At 34.5% G+C, this 17,154-nt stretch overlaps 2 long non-coding RNA genes across 3 annotated transcripts; both read left to right on the top strand.

The window, feature by feature from the left end:
• Positions 1-294: 294 nt before the first annotated feature.
• Positions 295-1,208, top strand: LOC145612627 (uncharacterized). Its single transcript, XR_014106663.1, has 2 exons — positions 295-676; positions 873-1,208. It is a non-coding gene; the product is annotated as an uncharacterized LOC145612627 (long non-coding RNA).
• A 7,414-nt stretch (positions 1,209-8,622) lies between these two features.
• LOC145612076 (uncharacterized) lies at positions 8,623-13,408 on the top strand. Of its 2 annotated transcripts, none has more exons than XR_014106528.1 (5): positions 8,623-8,828; positions 10,336-10,382; positions 11,568-11,666; positions 11,977-12,072; positions 13,052-13,408. It is a non-coding gene; the product is annotated as an uncharacterized LOC145612076 (long non-coding RNA). The 2 variants fall into 2 exon arrangements; XR_014106527.1 differs by having other exon boundaries at positions 11,912-12,072; positions 13,052-13,403.
• Positions 13,409-17,154: the final 3,746 nt, after the last annotated feature.

Raw genomic sequence — 17,154 nt, 5'->3', positions numbered from 1 at the left:
TTCTTGACTCAACTCCTGAATTCCGTTAACTTTGGTAACGATTTCTTCTTTATTTCAACAAATTTATTTCTTTACTTTATTATGACTTCTTTTATTGTGACAAGAGGAAAATGTATGTTGTTATCTACCCTTTCCCCAACTACTACAAAAATGGGATAAGGAACCACATCTAACTCACCATTAAAAATACTTCTTAGGTTTCTTAGATTAAAGAACCATATATTTGAGAAATGTGGTTTCTTAGAAAAACTATAAGATACCACACAATAGAGATGTATGGTTTCTTAGATATAATAAAGAATTAATAAGATCAAAGACACCATACATTAGACTATTAGAGACATATGGTCTCTTAATATGGTGGTAGGTGTATATATACGTGGGTGGGTAGTATAATTTTTATTTTATTTTTTCTTTATTGTTTTAAGGGGTTCCTTCTTCTCCTTCACTAAAACCCTCGTTATCAACGCCTAATGTCTAAGCTGTTCATTTGCTTCCCCTCATAGTCTCATTTCTATAATTTTATTTTTGTAGATCTAACTCCTTGCTCTTATAATTTTTCTAAAATCTCAAGGATTTAGACTTATGAAGGATTATTAATCGAGAGACGACCTTGAAAACTGATTTTCTATATAGCGAATTAGCGGTTTTCTGATCTGCTTCTTTGATGAACTCGGTGAGTTTTATTTCTCGGTTTTTAGAAATTTCTATTACTTTGTTTCGTAGTAGTATAGATCTTGCTACTTGATATTTGCTTTTATGATATATTAATAAAAAAAAAATTGAAGATATGGAGAATCATTGTTGTTTTTACTATTGATCTGAATTAATTTTGTAGATGTATTGCTGATTTAGTTTTCTATTTATTTCAGATGTTAAATGATAGAAATTGGCAAATTTGGATGAGCTTGATGACAAAGTAGATGTAAAGGAGGGGTTGTGGTATGATGATGACGGAAGCTAAAGACGGTGTCATCGTGTCAGCCATTTTCATATTGAGTTCATCTTCAAGAAAAATAAAAAACAGATCTAAGTTTTGTTATCATTTTGCTTGATGTTATAATTTTATAATTTATTTACTGGTATATTTTTTGATGAGGGAGTTACAATACATTGTATAATTAGTTTGTATTGCTTTGAGCATTGAAAGTAACGACGATAAAGAATCTTGAATATCAAATCTCATTCAATGGAATTATATTTTTTTACATCTCAAAATTACATTTAATATTGATTGTGTTTGATTTGAACTTAAAAACGTATATGGTATTATAAATGTAAAATATTACAATATACAGTATTATAAATGTAAAACTACGTACATACAAAGGAAGTCTAAGAAACCATAGTTGTAACAACTTTGGTATCTAATTCCTTATCAAAGATACCATACTTCAAACAAAACAAGTTTCTTATCCTTCTATATGAAGTACCATAATTGAGACCTAAGAAACCATATATCTTTGAACTATGGTTTCTATGTTTGATAAGAAACCAAACTAAAATTATGGTTTCTTATGCTAAGAGACCACTGAGATACAAACCATACTATTTATGGTCTCTTAAGCCTATTTAGTATGGTTTCTTAGCCATTTTTTGTAGTAGTGGCAGTCAAACTAAATTTGTAAACACCTAACCAACCTTATATGAATATAGGGCAAGTTAAGGGTCGATCCCAAGGGAATGCAATGATGAGAACTAAAGTCTAAGTCAAGCTACCTCGAAGATGAAATTGAGATTATGGTTGGCACTATGGTAAACTAAAACAAGTCTAAACAAGTAATCAAAGGTCTAAACAATAGGGATATGGGTTCCACATGCAAGTTCAATGATAATGCTAGTTTAGAGCTCAATCAATTAATTCGAGTATTGCAATGGACAAACAATAGTAGCAATCAAGAGAGTTCAAATGCTATCTCCTATAGGCCAATCTAAGTGTCACTATGAAAGGCAAATCAAGAAGAATCACAAACAAACCCAATCAATTAGAGCAACCTTCAAATCAATTGTTCATGTCATTAAGAGTTGCAATGCAATCTAGATTAATCTTATAGGGTGATCACTCCTAGTCTAATCAATCTTAGAAAAACTATGTCAACCAATTTAATTGCAACAAATCAATCAATCAAAGAGCATCAACTAGCAATTTCATTAATCAAACATGCTTCCCCCTTCCCTAGCAACTAATCTACTCACTAATCATGGTGAAATTCAAGAACAAATAACTAGAAATTGCATTGATCATCATTCTATATCAAAATCTAAGAGAAATCAAAGTATTCAACAATATCAAACTCAAATCCAAAGAAAAACAAGCATCAAGCATAAATCAAATAACAAGTAAATAAGAGATGAAAGAAGGAAGAGATTCTCACTAATATTGATGATTGAAAATGAAGAAATCCAAACTTGATTGATCAAATGTTGAGTTACAAATCCAAAACCAAGAACTTCTCTCTAACTTCTCTCTAAATTCTCTCTCTAAAACTAAGCTAATGAAATATTATCAAAAAGTTGCTTTCAAAAAGGAAATACAATTCTATTTATAAGCAAAGAAGAAAACGGCAGCTCCCGCGCCCTCTCTCGATAAACCCGCATTCGCGGAGAAATGGGTACGGAACCCTCCGCGGGCTATCTAGGCAGACACTGCGCCCGCGGCACTGAAACCCGCGCCCGCGGCTGATCCCCTGCTCCCAAATCTTGATCAGGGGGCCGCGTTCTCTCTGGAATGGAGCGGCCTCTCCAATTTTCCCGCGCCCGCGGCTTGCTGGCCCGCGGCCTGCTGGTAATACCTTGGAGACCTCTCTGAGGCCTCTCCAAGGCCTCTCTAAGCCCTCTCTAGCCAAATGCTTCTTCCTTGCTTAATCATTAAGGTCCTAACTTGATTCCTTTGCCAAGGCGATTCTCAAAATACGTACACAAGCAAACAAAGAAAGGAAATAAAAGGGAAACAGAGCCAAATAAAGGAAAACACGATAAAAACACAAGAATCATAAAGAAAAGAGGAAAAACAGAAACTAAAGGGAAAAAGACCAAAAATAGGAGAATAAAGCATGAAAAAGGGAAAGAAATATCCCTAAAAGACTACCCTATGAGTGCCATAAATGACACTCATCATATTGCTTTGTTTAATTTAGATTTAATTATGTCTGAGTAGTTAAATTCTAGGGTTTATAGGGGATCCATGATTAATACGAAGGGATAATTGTTATTGTTGATTATTGATATTGTATGATAATTTCTTATTGAATTGTTTTAATTCTTTACAATTAGATTATGAATCGAGCAGATGTAATTTGATTGTAAAAGTATAGCAATATTGAATTGATGAATCGAGCAGATGTTAATTTGATATTAAAGGCTATTTTCAATAGAACTTAGATCTAGTAAATTGCAAGAGCCTGTTAGATCTATGTTGATTAATAAATTGCGAGAGCCTGTTAATCATGTTATTTGTGCAATGTTAATTATTGATTGTTATGTTTTATCCCGGATTATTAATTAATGGTGAACTTGTGACCCTAGGCTTCCTTTTTTCTCCCTAAACTTGATCTCTGTAGTATAATTACTTTTTACAACAACAATTGGTTACTTGATAATTTAAATTACTGTTAATTAATTAATTAGGAATAGAAAGACCAGTTTCACTGTGGATTCGACCCTACTTCCTTATCTATATTAAGTTAGTGGTTTTAGGAATTACTTTTGATTAGGTGATACGAATTTAACTTGTCAAAATTTGGCGTCGTTGCATGGGAAACGATTTTATTTTTATTTCTCATTATTTTTTGTAGTCTAGATTATTTTCTTTTGTCTTAGAGAACGTTAGTTCTTTGAGGCAATTCTCATATTTGTCTTTTAGTTCTTTGCTTATGCCCCAGTGTTCTAGATCAGGTTATATTCCATTCGATCCTGAGATCAAGCGCTCGTTTCATAGATAAAAGAATCTTTACAGATAAATCCTGGCAGGTTCTGGGGTGACGATATTCCTAGAGATCCGCCAACCGACTCTAGTGATTCAGATTTTCCTCCAGATTCAGAATCAAAGATGACATCACCTAAGAAGCTCAACGATTACTCGCAGCCGTCCCTGACGGATTTTCCAAACCTTTCGCCTGCTCCGGGTCTCGAGGGAGTTCAATTCAAGATCAAACCCCGATTCATAACGATGACAAAAAGGAAGCAGTTTAGTGGAGCCAAGGGTGAAGACCCAAATCTTCACATTGCTGATTTCTGTTAGTACTGCAATACTATTAGGCAGAATGGGGTTACGCAGGACCAGATCAGGGAGATTCTTTTTCCCTTTTCATTATGTGGAAAAGCCAAACTGTGGTTTAAGGGTTTGAATAGAACTACACTAGGTATTACTAACTGGGAAACTCTTGCTTTGAATTTTTATAACAAATATTCCCCTGTGGAGAAAACAGCCCTATTGAGAAGTGCAATTCAGAATTTTGCCTAAGAGCCACATGAAGCTCTATATGAGGTTTGGGAGAGATTCAAAGATCTACAGAGGGAGTGCCCCCATCATAATCTAGCACAGTGGCAGTTGATTCAAGCTTTTTACAATGGATTAGGAAATACATCTAGAACGATTCTAGACTCCGCAGCTAGTGGAAGGTTTATGAATCTTAATGTTGATGATGCAGGACAGGTTATTGAAGATATGACAATACATAATTCCTAATATGGGAATTCTAGAGGCTTTGCGAACAAAGGCAAACACCATGCCGATTCAGTATCCTTTGTGCAAGCCCAACTGACATCTATTTGCCAGAAATTAGATAATCTTAGTACTTCTACTCCTACTTCTGTTGCTAATGTTTTCGCTGTTTCTAATAATTCTAATGAGGATTTTTGTGAAAATTGTGGGTTTGTAGGACATTGGGAGCAAGATTGGAGAAAGTTAATGCCTTTCAAACCTATAGACAAAATAACCCATACTCCAACACCTATAACCCTGGACTCCGAAACCATCCATACCTATCCTATCGGAGTACCAATGTTCAAAATCCTACACCTCCCCAACAACCACAACAAGCACCCCCTCCACAACAGAAATATTACCACCCTAACTCTAGCCAAAAAGCCTCAGCACAAACCCCTTCTCCATCTTCTGACCCTTCTTTGTCAGAAATTAGAGCGATGCTAACTAATATGCAGAAGCATATGGAGAGTAGAGATTCACAGATTGACTCGATTATATCCCATTATAAAGTCATGGACACCGAAATTGCCCAGTTATCTTCTACTCTACAGACTCACCAGCAGGGAACTCTACCATCGTAGGGAATGCAACCTATGGATCATGCAAATGCAATTACTCTGAGGAGTGGTTCACACTACGATGGGCCCCTATGCCCAAAGAGGATGAACCTAATTTAAATAAAATTGCTAATCCTGATTCTGTTATACTAGATGTTCCTGCAGAGCTCCAGGCTAAAACTAATATTTCTGATAATACATTGCAAGGTACAACTCTAGGGAAGGATATTACTTAGGAGAAGAGTAGAGAAGCACAACAACTAGTTATCAAACTACCATTTTTAAATCGTCATTTGAAAAATAAATTGGATAAGCAGTTTGGTGAGTTTTTGGAGGTTGTGAAAAATTTGCAGGTAATAGTTCCTTTTACATAGCTTATTACACAGGTTCTTGCATATGCTAAATTTATGAAAGATATTCTGACTAGGAAAAGGGCCTTTAATGAGGTAGAAATTGTACCTTTACAGAGGAATGTAGTGCTTTGTTGCAAAATAAATCCCCTCCTAAGTTAAAGGATCCTGATAGTTTTTCCATCCCTTGTCATATTGGTAATGTCTTCATTGATAAAGCATTGTGTGATTTGGGTGCTAGTGTCAGTGTTATGCCATCGTCTGTATGTTCTAAACTTAATATGGGTGATTTAAAAGTTACTAATATAACTTTGCAAATGGCAGATAGTTCTGTTAAATAACCTTTAGGTATTTTAGAGGATGTCCCTGTCAGAGTTGGTAAATTTTTTATCCTTGTTGATTTGTTTGTTTTAGACATGGCTGAGGATACGCAAATTCCCATTATATTAGGTAGGCCTTTTCTCCAAACTACAGGAGCCATTATTGATGTTAAAAATGGTAAACTATCCTTTTCTGTTGGAGATGATAATATCACATTTAATTTAGGGAAGGTTTTGAAAGGACCTATGCTAGAGGAAAATTGTTGTTTAATTGATGTTATTGATATAATGGATGATATTTGTGAAGAAAGCTTACAACAGGTTCTTGCAAGGGATCCCTTGGAGGAAATACTTTGTGGAAATTTATCTGCAGGTGATGTGAGTATTTGGAGCAAGGAGGTGGATGTCATAGAGAAGGCTCTTGCCATCGAGGAATTCGATTATGAAGAAAGTATGAAGGTAGTAAATTTGGTTCAGGAATCAAAACCTGTAGAGGTGAAGAAACCTGAACTAAAACCTGTCCCTTCTCATTTAAAATATGTTTTTCTTGATGAGCAGGAATTGTACCCTGTGATCATTAGTACTGCACTTGATGACCCCCAAACTTCCCAACTTCTAGAGGTTCTCAGAACCCACAAAAGGGTAATAGGGTACAGTATTGATGATCTCAAGGGTATTAGCCCTGATTTTTATATGCACAGGATACATCTATAGGACAATTACAAGCCCTGTATTCAACCCCAGAGGAGGTTGAATCCTAACATGCAGGAAGTAGTTAAGAAAGAAGTTATGAAATTACTTGATACTGGTATTATCTATCCAATTTCTGACTCAAAGTGGGTAAGTCCTGTACTTGTGGTTCCTAAGAAGGGTGGGATGAAAAAAATGATAAAAATGAATTGATTCCCATTAGAACTGTTACAGGGTGGCGTATGTGCATTGATTATTGTAGATTAAATATCGCCACTAAAAAGGACCACTCCCCCCTTCCCTTTATTGATAAAATGCTTAAAAGGTTAGCTGATCATAAGTTCTTTTGTTATTTAGATGGGTATTCGGGATTTTTCCAAATTCCATTTCACCCTGAAGATCAGGAAAAGACCACATTTACATGCCCTTATGGTACTTTTGCATGTCGTAGGATGCCCTTTGGTTTATGTAATGCCCCCGCTACCTTTCAACGTTGCATGATGAGCATTTTTTCTGATTTCATAGAGTCTATTATGGAAGTCTGTATGGATGATTTTAGCATGTATGGTTTTTCTTTTGATGCATGCTTAGCAGATCTCGCTAAAATCTTGAAAAGATATAAAGAATGTAATTTGGTCCTAAATTGGGAGAAATGTCACTTTATGGTGACAGATGGAGTAGTTCTTGGTCATATTATATCTGATAAGGGTATACAAGTAGATAAAGCTAAGATATCCGTGATTCAGCAATTGCCTCCTCCAATTAATGTTAAGGGAGTTAGAAGTTTCATGGGTCATGCGGGGTTTTATCGTCGCTTTATCAAAGATTTTTCTAAAATTGCTAAACCACTAACTTAGCTTTTACTCAAGGATGCCCCTTTTGATTTTACTGACGAGTCTCTTGAGGCTTTTAACAGGATAAAGCAATCTTTGATATCGGAACCATCATATGTGCACCCGATTGGAATCTTCCTTTCGAGATTATGTGTGATGCAATTGACATTGCACTAGGATCCGTGCTCGGACAGAGAAAGAACAAAGTTTTGCATGCTATTTACTATGCAAGTAAAACTTTGGGAAGCCCAAGTTAACTATGCCACCACAGAGAAGGAGTTTCTTGCTGTGATTTATGCTTTAGAAAAATTTTGATCATATCTTGTTGGTTATAAAGTTATTGTTTTCACTGATCATGCAACTTTAAAATACTTGATAGCCAAGGCGGAATCAAAGCCTAGGCTACTCCATTGGGTTTTCTTGCTCCAGGATTTTAAAATTGAGATAAAGGACAAAAAGGGTGCAGAGAACGTGGTGGCAGACCACTTGTCACTGTAAGGAGGGTGTTCCCATCGTAGGGGATCCTTCTCCTTAGATGCCTATGGCCCTTTAAAGCCTAGGACTTTACACTTTTTAGGGTGTATTAGGATTTGGATTCTTGATTGTTTGGGAGACCTTGAATTAGAGATGATTCTATCATACACGCTTTTTTGTAAGAAACAAGTAGGAGTCGCCAATGAATTTTAGGAAAACCCATAAACCTCGTTCATGTCTTTCTCCCAAGTAGAGTTCAAGGGATATTTAGCATGAATCATAAGTTTACCCATGCCCAAATTGGTCTAGAAACCAGAAATGAGTTCGGGAGCGAGGGTATTAAGATAACGTTCCTTTAGAGGGGAATCGCGATCCTAGCCCTAGTGCGACCTCTACTAGCTCTTCCTTTGCACAATTTCATTACCAAATAATATATGCAACGTGATACCTAAAACTATGTTAGTTGATTTTATTTACACACATTAATTCAAGTAGGAATTACATCGTAAGGTCGTTATTCTTATCTATAACCATTATAAAACATGCAAAAGAAATCACTGTAGCTGGTGAATAGTTCTTTTGCGTGCTATTACATAGACACCCTTGCTTTTAATGAATTGCCAAAATTGCCCTTTCTTTTCCAATTGCATTATGTGTGATAGCTATAATTGAGAGTAGCTCTCCTGTTTCTCACCGACTTCCCTTTCTCTATTTTCATCTCAGGAAAGGGTCAGAGGCTCAGAGCATGTATTTAGGGGAAACAAGGAGAGAGAAACCTAGAGAGAGAAAAATTCAGCAACTCAAGATCACCGTTCATCCCTTTCAACGACGACGGCGCTTCGATTCTTGGAGTCTGAGGTTGTGGAAGACGATTTTCCGATCGTCACATTCATGAGGTTCGATCTCGTTTCTCTTTCTCGATTTAGTTTCGAATTTTTGGGGTTTACTTTCCTGTTGTTTTCGAATTTTTTGGGTTGAATCTTTGTGGGTATATTTGTGCGAATTCGTTTCGTTATTAATGGGGTTTATTTGATCGATTTGTTTTCGATTTTTGGGTTTATTTGTTCTATTATTTTTAAACTTTTAAAGGGTTGAGTTTTAGTGCCTCTTCTATTGTGTGGTGGTTTTTTTGGGTTGAATTTGAGTGATTTATAGATTTTTGGGGCTGATTTTTTATTTTTTTGGTAGCATTATTGTCTGATTTTGTAGCAGAATTGTTGATCTCCTCTTTTTTATATTGGGTTGAATTTGAGTGATTTATCGAGTTTTAGGTACAATTCTATATCCCCTTTCTCTTTCTTGTTCTAATTAGTGGTTCAATTTTCATCTAACCTTTAACATGAATGTTGACTGTGTTTTTTTGTTTAATTTTTCTTTTAAAATTTTTTTTTAAATTTTTTTTTATGTTTATTTCTCCATAAACCAAACTTATTACTGTCCTTCAACCTTCTAAGATGGTGGGCGATGAAAAATTTGATGCACCAGCTAAGAGGAATGAAAAGCAATGTTTAGGTTAATTTCAATTTCTATCTGCTATTTGTTGAATGCATTTTGGTGGGCAATTTGGAGAATATTATTTTTCCTTTGATTTCATTTTTGTGGGGGAGGGGGTATGGAAATTCAAATATTTTTTTCACAAAAGAAAATAATCATCTTAGGCAATTAAATCGGGGGACGAGTGTAATCTGGTGATATCTTTCCTTATTTAAAATATCCAACTTTATATTTTCAAAAAATTTAACTATTATTAATTATCAGTTCTTTGCTTAGTTTTGACTTTCACATTCTATCTTGTGCCTAAGCATTGGCTGAACTTTTACCTCATTGCAGCTCATGCCTTCTAAAAACATTGAGATTAAGTCTACTTCTAATAATGGGAAGCGCACACTGCAAGCTAGAATTGTGCTCTTCACCTTCTTGATTTTTTTTTAACAAAAATTGGCTTTTGTTTTCATTCCTATGAGTGAACAAGCTCATCTATTTTATACTCGGGTATAGAAATGTTTTTATATAAAATCGGGGATCCACCGTCGCATCACAATCTGTCTTTTCCCTCATTCTCTTTCCCCCCTCACAACTCATCATCTCTGCACAAAATCTGCTTTGCTAAATCCAAGTGTTATTGTTCCTTACCTTTAGCCAAGATTCGCACTATCTATATGTTGCAAGGTAGTTTATATTTGATTGGATTGAGTACAAAGATTTTTTCCCCCCTCTGTCAACTTTATTATTTATAATTATAACATTTATTAACACAAACATAATTATTTATGGTTAGCCTCTTTTAGTTGCCACCTATACATCAAAAGATGCTGATGTTGACTGAGTTTTAATTGCATTGTTTATGGAGTTTTGTTTTTTATTTACTCATCCTCCAATTTCCCTGTTTTCTTTCTAAAATAGGAGGCAAGGAGTAAGACGGAGCAAGGTTTGGTGGATTCGAGTTTGAGGTGAAGAAACTCAGATATTATTGCATGGTCGATATGTTATTTACTTATTTATTTAATTTCTAGAATGTGAATTATTTATGATCTATGCTGTGATTTGTGTGTTGTTGTTGATGTTTGTTTATGTTTTGTGGAATTGATGGAATTTTAATTTGATTGAGTGAGAAACAAGCTCAGTTGATGTTAGGCTAATTTTTTTGTCAAATCTGAAGTGTTTTAAGTAAATTGGTAAATAAATTGGTGAGAGTTTTGACTTGAGTGGTAATTTTACACATTGATGAAGTGTTTTGTTGTTCAAGAATTTAGGGTAATGCTTAAATTAGGTTATATTTGCACCATTATTGTTAAATTCGGTTTGAAATTTATTTATTTTGTGTTCTTTTGTATGAGTGAAGTATGAGTAATTGTTTCATGAAGATTTGTTGGGCTTCATTGTTTCTTCCTTTAGGGTTGTGTTCATTTCCCTTTTTTCCCCGTTGTATTTCTTGTACTTTGATTATGAGTGATGCTGTAATTTCTATATATGCAGACATGGAGGGTGAAAAATTATTTCAGAATTATGGGGTGGTTTTGATTTAATTTGGTAAAAAATTGGGATTTTATTCCCATGTATTTTAAAGTCAGAGTCTTATTTATTTATTTATTTATCTATTTGATTAGGATCTTTCATTATCTAATTAATTATTTCTTAATGAAGTCTGCTAGGATGTAGCTCCAACTATTGGAAAAGTCGAGAACCCTCATTGTTACCGTCTTGGACACAAAAAGCATTTATGTTAAAGATCTGAGTTTAGTGTGATTATGACTAATTTTTAATTGTAATAGGATTGAATTAGTGATGCTTGAGTTAAATTAGATTTCTTGCTTATAGTCAATAGTATTTAAATAGTGGCTTGTGTTTAAATATGGGTGAAAATTTTCTATTTATTTTATTACCTCTTGTTCTGCTGAGTTGGGGTATTATTCTAGAAAATAGGAATTACATATGTCAATGAAAAAGTGAAATGTTGAAGTTTGAATCTATTTGAGTATTGTACTTGTAGGATTTTGGATAGGATATATGCAAATGGGTTTTTAATCCTTTATACAGTTTCTCAAATCTATCAGCTAGCCCTGATACAACTGAGTTGTAGTAACTCTAAAGTTGCTGTAGTTCTCACTCACTTGCCCTGCTTTGTTGAGTTCCAGGGGGAAAAGGGGAGAATATTGAGAGGAAGACAATCTCAGAGAAGTTCTCAAGCACTCCGCTCAAATGCTTTTGGAGCTCCGAACCTCATAATAGTATCCGTGAGTGACTTCTTGCTTTTATGGATTTTGCATGGTTTTTTGTTTTTATTTTTTAAATTTTATTTTGGTTGTGCTTGTATGTATTTAACTGTTTTTTTTATAAGTATACTTATCAAGCTTTAAAGAAAGATTTTATTGACTTACAAATTTCTGAACATTTAGGCTTTGGTACTATAAAAAGGGGAAAAAAAATTCTTAATTTTGTATGATGTAGCCATCAACCTTACACTGTCTTTTTCTGCCAGCTCTTACTAAATTGTTGCTTCTTCGTGTTACTTCTGCACATCCTATATGCGTTGTTCTTGAGTAGGCTTGGAATAAAGGCATCATTGGAATTGCCGAGATGGATGATGAATGCACTGTAGTATCTATTTACAACTGCTGTGAGGCTGCTATGTCATACCTTGTAAGTTGTAGTGTATACTAAATCTGATATGGTACTATATTAATATAGCATATATAGTATTCATTGAAAATCTATATGTTATGATGTAAAATGCATATACATAGTTATTAGCATTTTGATTAATTCTTGAGTGCAAGTTTTAGATAACGTCTTGTTGGTTATTATATTTGATAGAATAAGTTGTAACAATCATAATTTTGGAGGTGTTATACTCTTATACAATTGATGAAACGGGGAAAAAAAACGCAAATACTCCTTGATTATACCTAGCTATTACCTCTGGATTTAATTGGGGGTAAGTAGGTAACTAATGATTTGTAGCACACTTATAATATATTTTTTTTTCTTATCAAACACTTAAGTTGCATATTTTGAGAGATACCTCTATCAACAATGTCATATGTTGACATCAGACTAGACATTAACTGAAGTGCTTATAATGCAGTCCATTCCTTAATTAGACTCTCTATTTGCAGTAAAAAACAAGTTTGTGGTGAATTGATCATCTTGCCATTGAGACAAATCATTGCGGGTTTAAATAGTCTAGAAGGAAACATGCTTGGTAGCTTATGTTTTGCTTTAGTCAATTGTAGTGGCATTGATTTCAAGAAGCTAAGCAATTTTAGAACAATAAAGATGTCAGATATCTCATCTCTTTTTAGCCTTTTCTCTTCAAATTAACCTGTAAACAAGAGCAGGGCTTTGGTTAATTGGGTTTGAAACGACTTTTAAAGGCAATGTTTGCTTATGTGTATAGTTCATGACTTGTAAATTGTCTTCTTCACTCACATTTTTTCAAACTCTTTCAAATTATTATTTTGTTATATATATATATATATGTACTTTTCTTTATATCGTACGATTCGTTATGAGGATTCATTTAGCCGGCCCCAAATCATTTTGTGAGGATTTCAAAATCCATTGTTCTGTGGCATAAACCATGTCTTCATGTATATATGATTATATGGTAATCTTGTAGGAGTGGAGCACGCGCTTAAAGGCGCCAAGAAGACAAGGATACAACCATCAGTACTCTAGCAACTCTTGGATGGTAGATGAAGCATGTGTGAGATGGTGATGGTGTTATAGGTTGAGGTTATGGGATTTAATTTCATTTGTAGTACGAGTAGTATTTAATTTATAGCTTTAGATTGTAGAAATGGATAGAATTAGATACGTAAATGATGAAGTAATGCAAGAGCATATAAGTGAATATAAATGATGTATACTTGTTTTCAAATACAATATGTGTACTGTCCTTGTAGTAGCAAAATTATATCTTTGTTCTTGAGGTTAAGTATCAAGTTAGTTTTTTTTTTTTTTTTTTTTTTTAATTTTTTTTTTGGGAGAAAAGAGGTTAATATCAAGTTGATTAATAATACATTTAATACAAGAGGGAAAAAAAACGCACACACACACACACAAAAATTTATAAGGTATATAATGAGATAATTGGCGTAGAAATTCAAGTTGATTGTAGTAGTTAGTAGAGAAATTATATCTTTGTATAACTATTTGATTTAAAATCAACTAAGTTTTACGATTTACAAGGTATTGAGATACTTTATGTAGAAATTCAAATTGATTAATTAATACTATATTTTAAACAAATAAATCAATCTTTAAGGTAGATTCATGCTAGATTCATAAGAAGTTACTTTCTTTAGTTTGCATGAATACCCATACACTAGAGAGAGACCTATAAGTTTTGAAATCATAAAAAAGTTTTGAAGTCATAAAAAAGGAGAAAGGAGAAGAAGGAGATAAAGACTTAAGAATGAGAAATAGAGGGTTTTGGAAAATAATGGAAGGAAGGAGAAACATTTTAGAGTAAGAACATGACAATACTTGCTTAGATTCTTTTTTTAAAAAATGCTGAATCACATTTCACTGATTAGCTCTTGGCTTCTTGCAAGTTAATTGAATTCAATTCACATACAATAAACAATAAAACAAATGTGTGCAAAAACACATCTACAAATTTACTTGTACAAAGTTGGGGGTGTGCAACGCGTGCGCTCCATACGCAATACTTTTTGGGGATTGCATGACCATAAGAGAGAGAGAGAGAGAGAGAGAGAGAGAGAGAGAGAGAGAGATCTTTTTAATATATGCGCAACCATAGTTATAGATAATTTTAGAAAGATAAAGTTAGGAGATAGGAAGGGGGAGAAGGAGAAGGAGTGAGAGAGATTGGAGAGAGGCGAGAAAGAGATGTAGAGAGTAAGAAATAGGAGGTGAAGGAGAGAAAAAAAAAAGAGGGGGATTGGAAAGGAATAGAGGGGCTGAGAGAGAAAGAGGGGGCTAGGAAAGAAAGAGAGAGGAAAGAAACCGGAGAGAGAAGATAGATAGAAAGGCATTGTCAAGAGGAAGAGAGGGAGAGAGAGAGGGGGGTTGAGAGACAAAGGTGCAAAGAAAGGGAGCAAAGGCAAGGCCGAGAAAGGGGGGAGGGGTCGAGGGGGTGAGAGAGAAAAGTGTTATGTAAGAGAGGGAAAGCATACTAAAAGAGAAACAGAGAAAAGCAATACCATAAGTTAAGAGTAAAGAGCATGTTGGGGGATAAAGTAAGAGAGAGAGAGAAGGGTCAAGAGGCAGAGAAGGTGGCCAAGAGAATGAAAGATCATTTAAAAGGAGCAAGTAGAAGAGGCACAGAGAGACCGAGAAAGAGGCGATGATAGTTTGAGGAAATAAAAAAAGGAAAGGAGAGAGAGAGAGAAAGAGAGAAAGAGAGAAAGGCTTACTAAACCGTTCAAATTAAACTATACAAGAAGAGTAGATAGGAAGGAGAAAAAAGGATTAAGAAGGTTTAAAAAAGCAAGGATAAATAGAAAAGGAAAATACATAAGGCAAGGAATAAATAAAAGAGAGAGGTTATGAAGGAAGAAGAGATTGGAAGAACTTAAAACTAAGTTAGTGACTACCACACAAGTAAGATCCCCTAATCATTATGTTAATAACAACTCAAATTACGAAACGCAATCACAACCACGAATATTATATATCCTACCGGGGGGGGGGCACGGGCATAGTGTGTGCTCCAACGACTATAAACTTAAATAAAAAAAGTATAAAGTTATTCCCTCCAACCGTATTATCTAAAAATCGTACATAAAATGATTTATAGATAAATAACCAATAAATAAATTTTAATATATACACAAATGATATTTCTCATTCATTTTATACATTCCATAATATCGATTACAAACTCTAACTACTAAAATTTTTAATAGAAGAACCACTCGAAAATTTTCTACTTTAAAAAGGCTAACAAACAAATATACAATTTTTTCGCATATGTTACATTTAATCCATTTTACACAACTTTATCCTTTAGTGTTGCATTTCCTTATATACTCCTTATTATCACAATTATTCTAAGACGAAGCTATTGGAATTTATTTAGGTACTTATCAATAAGAAACTATATTGTGTTCTAAAATAATATCTAAAACAATAGTTTTTTTTTTAAAAAAAAAAAAATCTTCAAACTATAACAAATTCTAGATAACTTCACTTATAACAATTGTTTTTCCATAGAAATTTCCCCATAGAAACTTTATCACTACTCCTTCTTAGCACTTACAAATTCATGTAACCTTGCTATTACAAAACCCGAACACAACCACAAATATCACAACAACCGAACATAACTACGAATTTTACTTATCTTGCCGTCGGGGGGCACGCGCAACGCGCGTGCTCCAACGACTAGTTTAATCAAATTCGTGAAAAGAACAATAAAATAAACAATATTCGCCTTGACTTAAGTGATCAATCAACAATTATTTTATTCAATTCTAATCTTGATTAACGAAAGAATACTATGTGAAATTAATTAATTTATTATTTTAAGGTGATCAAACAACTAATTAATTAATTAAATTTCTTTTAAAGAATAAAAATAAAGGTGATTTAACTAAGTGCTCGGGAATTTACCACTTCTCTTTGCTAGATCTCCGTTTAGAACACTTATTATGGACTCCTTCTTGTTGGGGAACCTCCACCGTAGTAACAAAATATTGAAAAGGGTGAGTGTTTAGGACAAAAGGGTTTGGATTCACAAGTTCCCAAGTATTTTGCCAGGATTTTAGGTTATTTTCTGTGTATTGAAGCCTCAAATTAGGGTCTTATTTATAGGGAATGATTAGGTTTAGGGTTTAGAGCATTCTGCCGGTAGCAGGTATACGTGCACAACTATTTGTCTTGCGCGCAGCTCTATGGTAAGATTCGATTTTCTAATATTTTGATATTCTGAATCTTTCGTGAGCGCACCTACAAAAGTTGTGCTGGATGCAGCACGCAACTGAATAAGTTGCGCGCGACTGCCGAGCGCGACTTTGTGAGATGCATGCGACATTTTCCATGGCAGCTTTAATTTTAACCTAGACGCTCTTAAATCCGTCATTATTGGGTCTTAAGCACGGGCTTAAGCCTAATTATGATCGGGTTTAGTTGATTAGACCTTGTGTTGGCCTTGTTCTGTTATTTGGGCTAGTCTTTTATGTTTTGTGGCTTAACCAGTTATCCATAAGTATTCTTCACTTCGATCCAACACGAATATGGTTTTATTGATCGTCATTGCACTTCCTGTTGGGACAGGAGGCCAAAAGTAGATGTTTACAGTTAGCCCCCCACTTTGATCGAGTCTAGGATATACGATGATCAACGTAGTCAATAAAAAAAATCCGAGACTCGTTCTGCGAAGCTCTCTAAGGTTAGAGAATCTTTCATAAATGTTTAAGGATGTCGAAACAGTCCTTGGTTCGCTAAGTGTTTGAAACAAATAGCTATTAAGGCTAAATTAAGTTTTCCCTAGTCTTAACGCGCTAAAGAATCTAGATTGACCCTTTGCAATTGTAGAACGCTTTTACAAGTAAAGGTGTTCTGGGTGATGTCAAGTCATGAGAAGAGATCGGTTTTAAAAGAATAAAAGGGCATGATTTCCTCTCAATCATGTCATCGTTGGCCTAAAGTCCCTCGATATGTCATTGAAACTTTAGCCTGACTTTAACAAAGTAAAAAGAATAAAAAGGGGTTTTTGATATTCGAATCGAAAAGGGGTCCGGTATTCGAGCCGGG

The sequence above is a fragment of the Chenopodium album genome, chromosome 24 (assembly GCF_948465745.1).
Source record: "Chenopodium album chromosome 24, dcCheAlbu1.1, whole genome shotgun sequence".
NCBI classification, from domain to species: domain Eukaryota; kingdom Viridiplantae; phylum Streptophyta; class Magnoliopsida; order Caryophyllales; family Amaranthaceae; genus Chenopodium; species Chenopodium album.
Note: the sequence above shows the minus strand (reverse complement) of the source record. Positions and strands in the feature narration are given on the sequence as shown.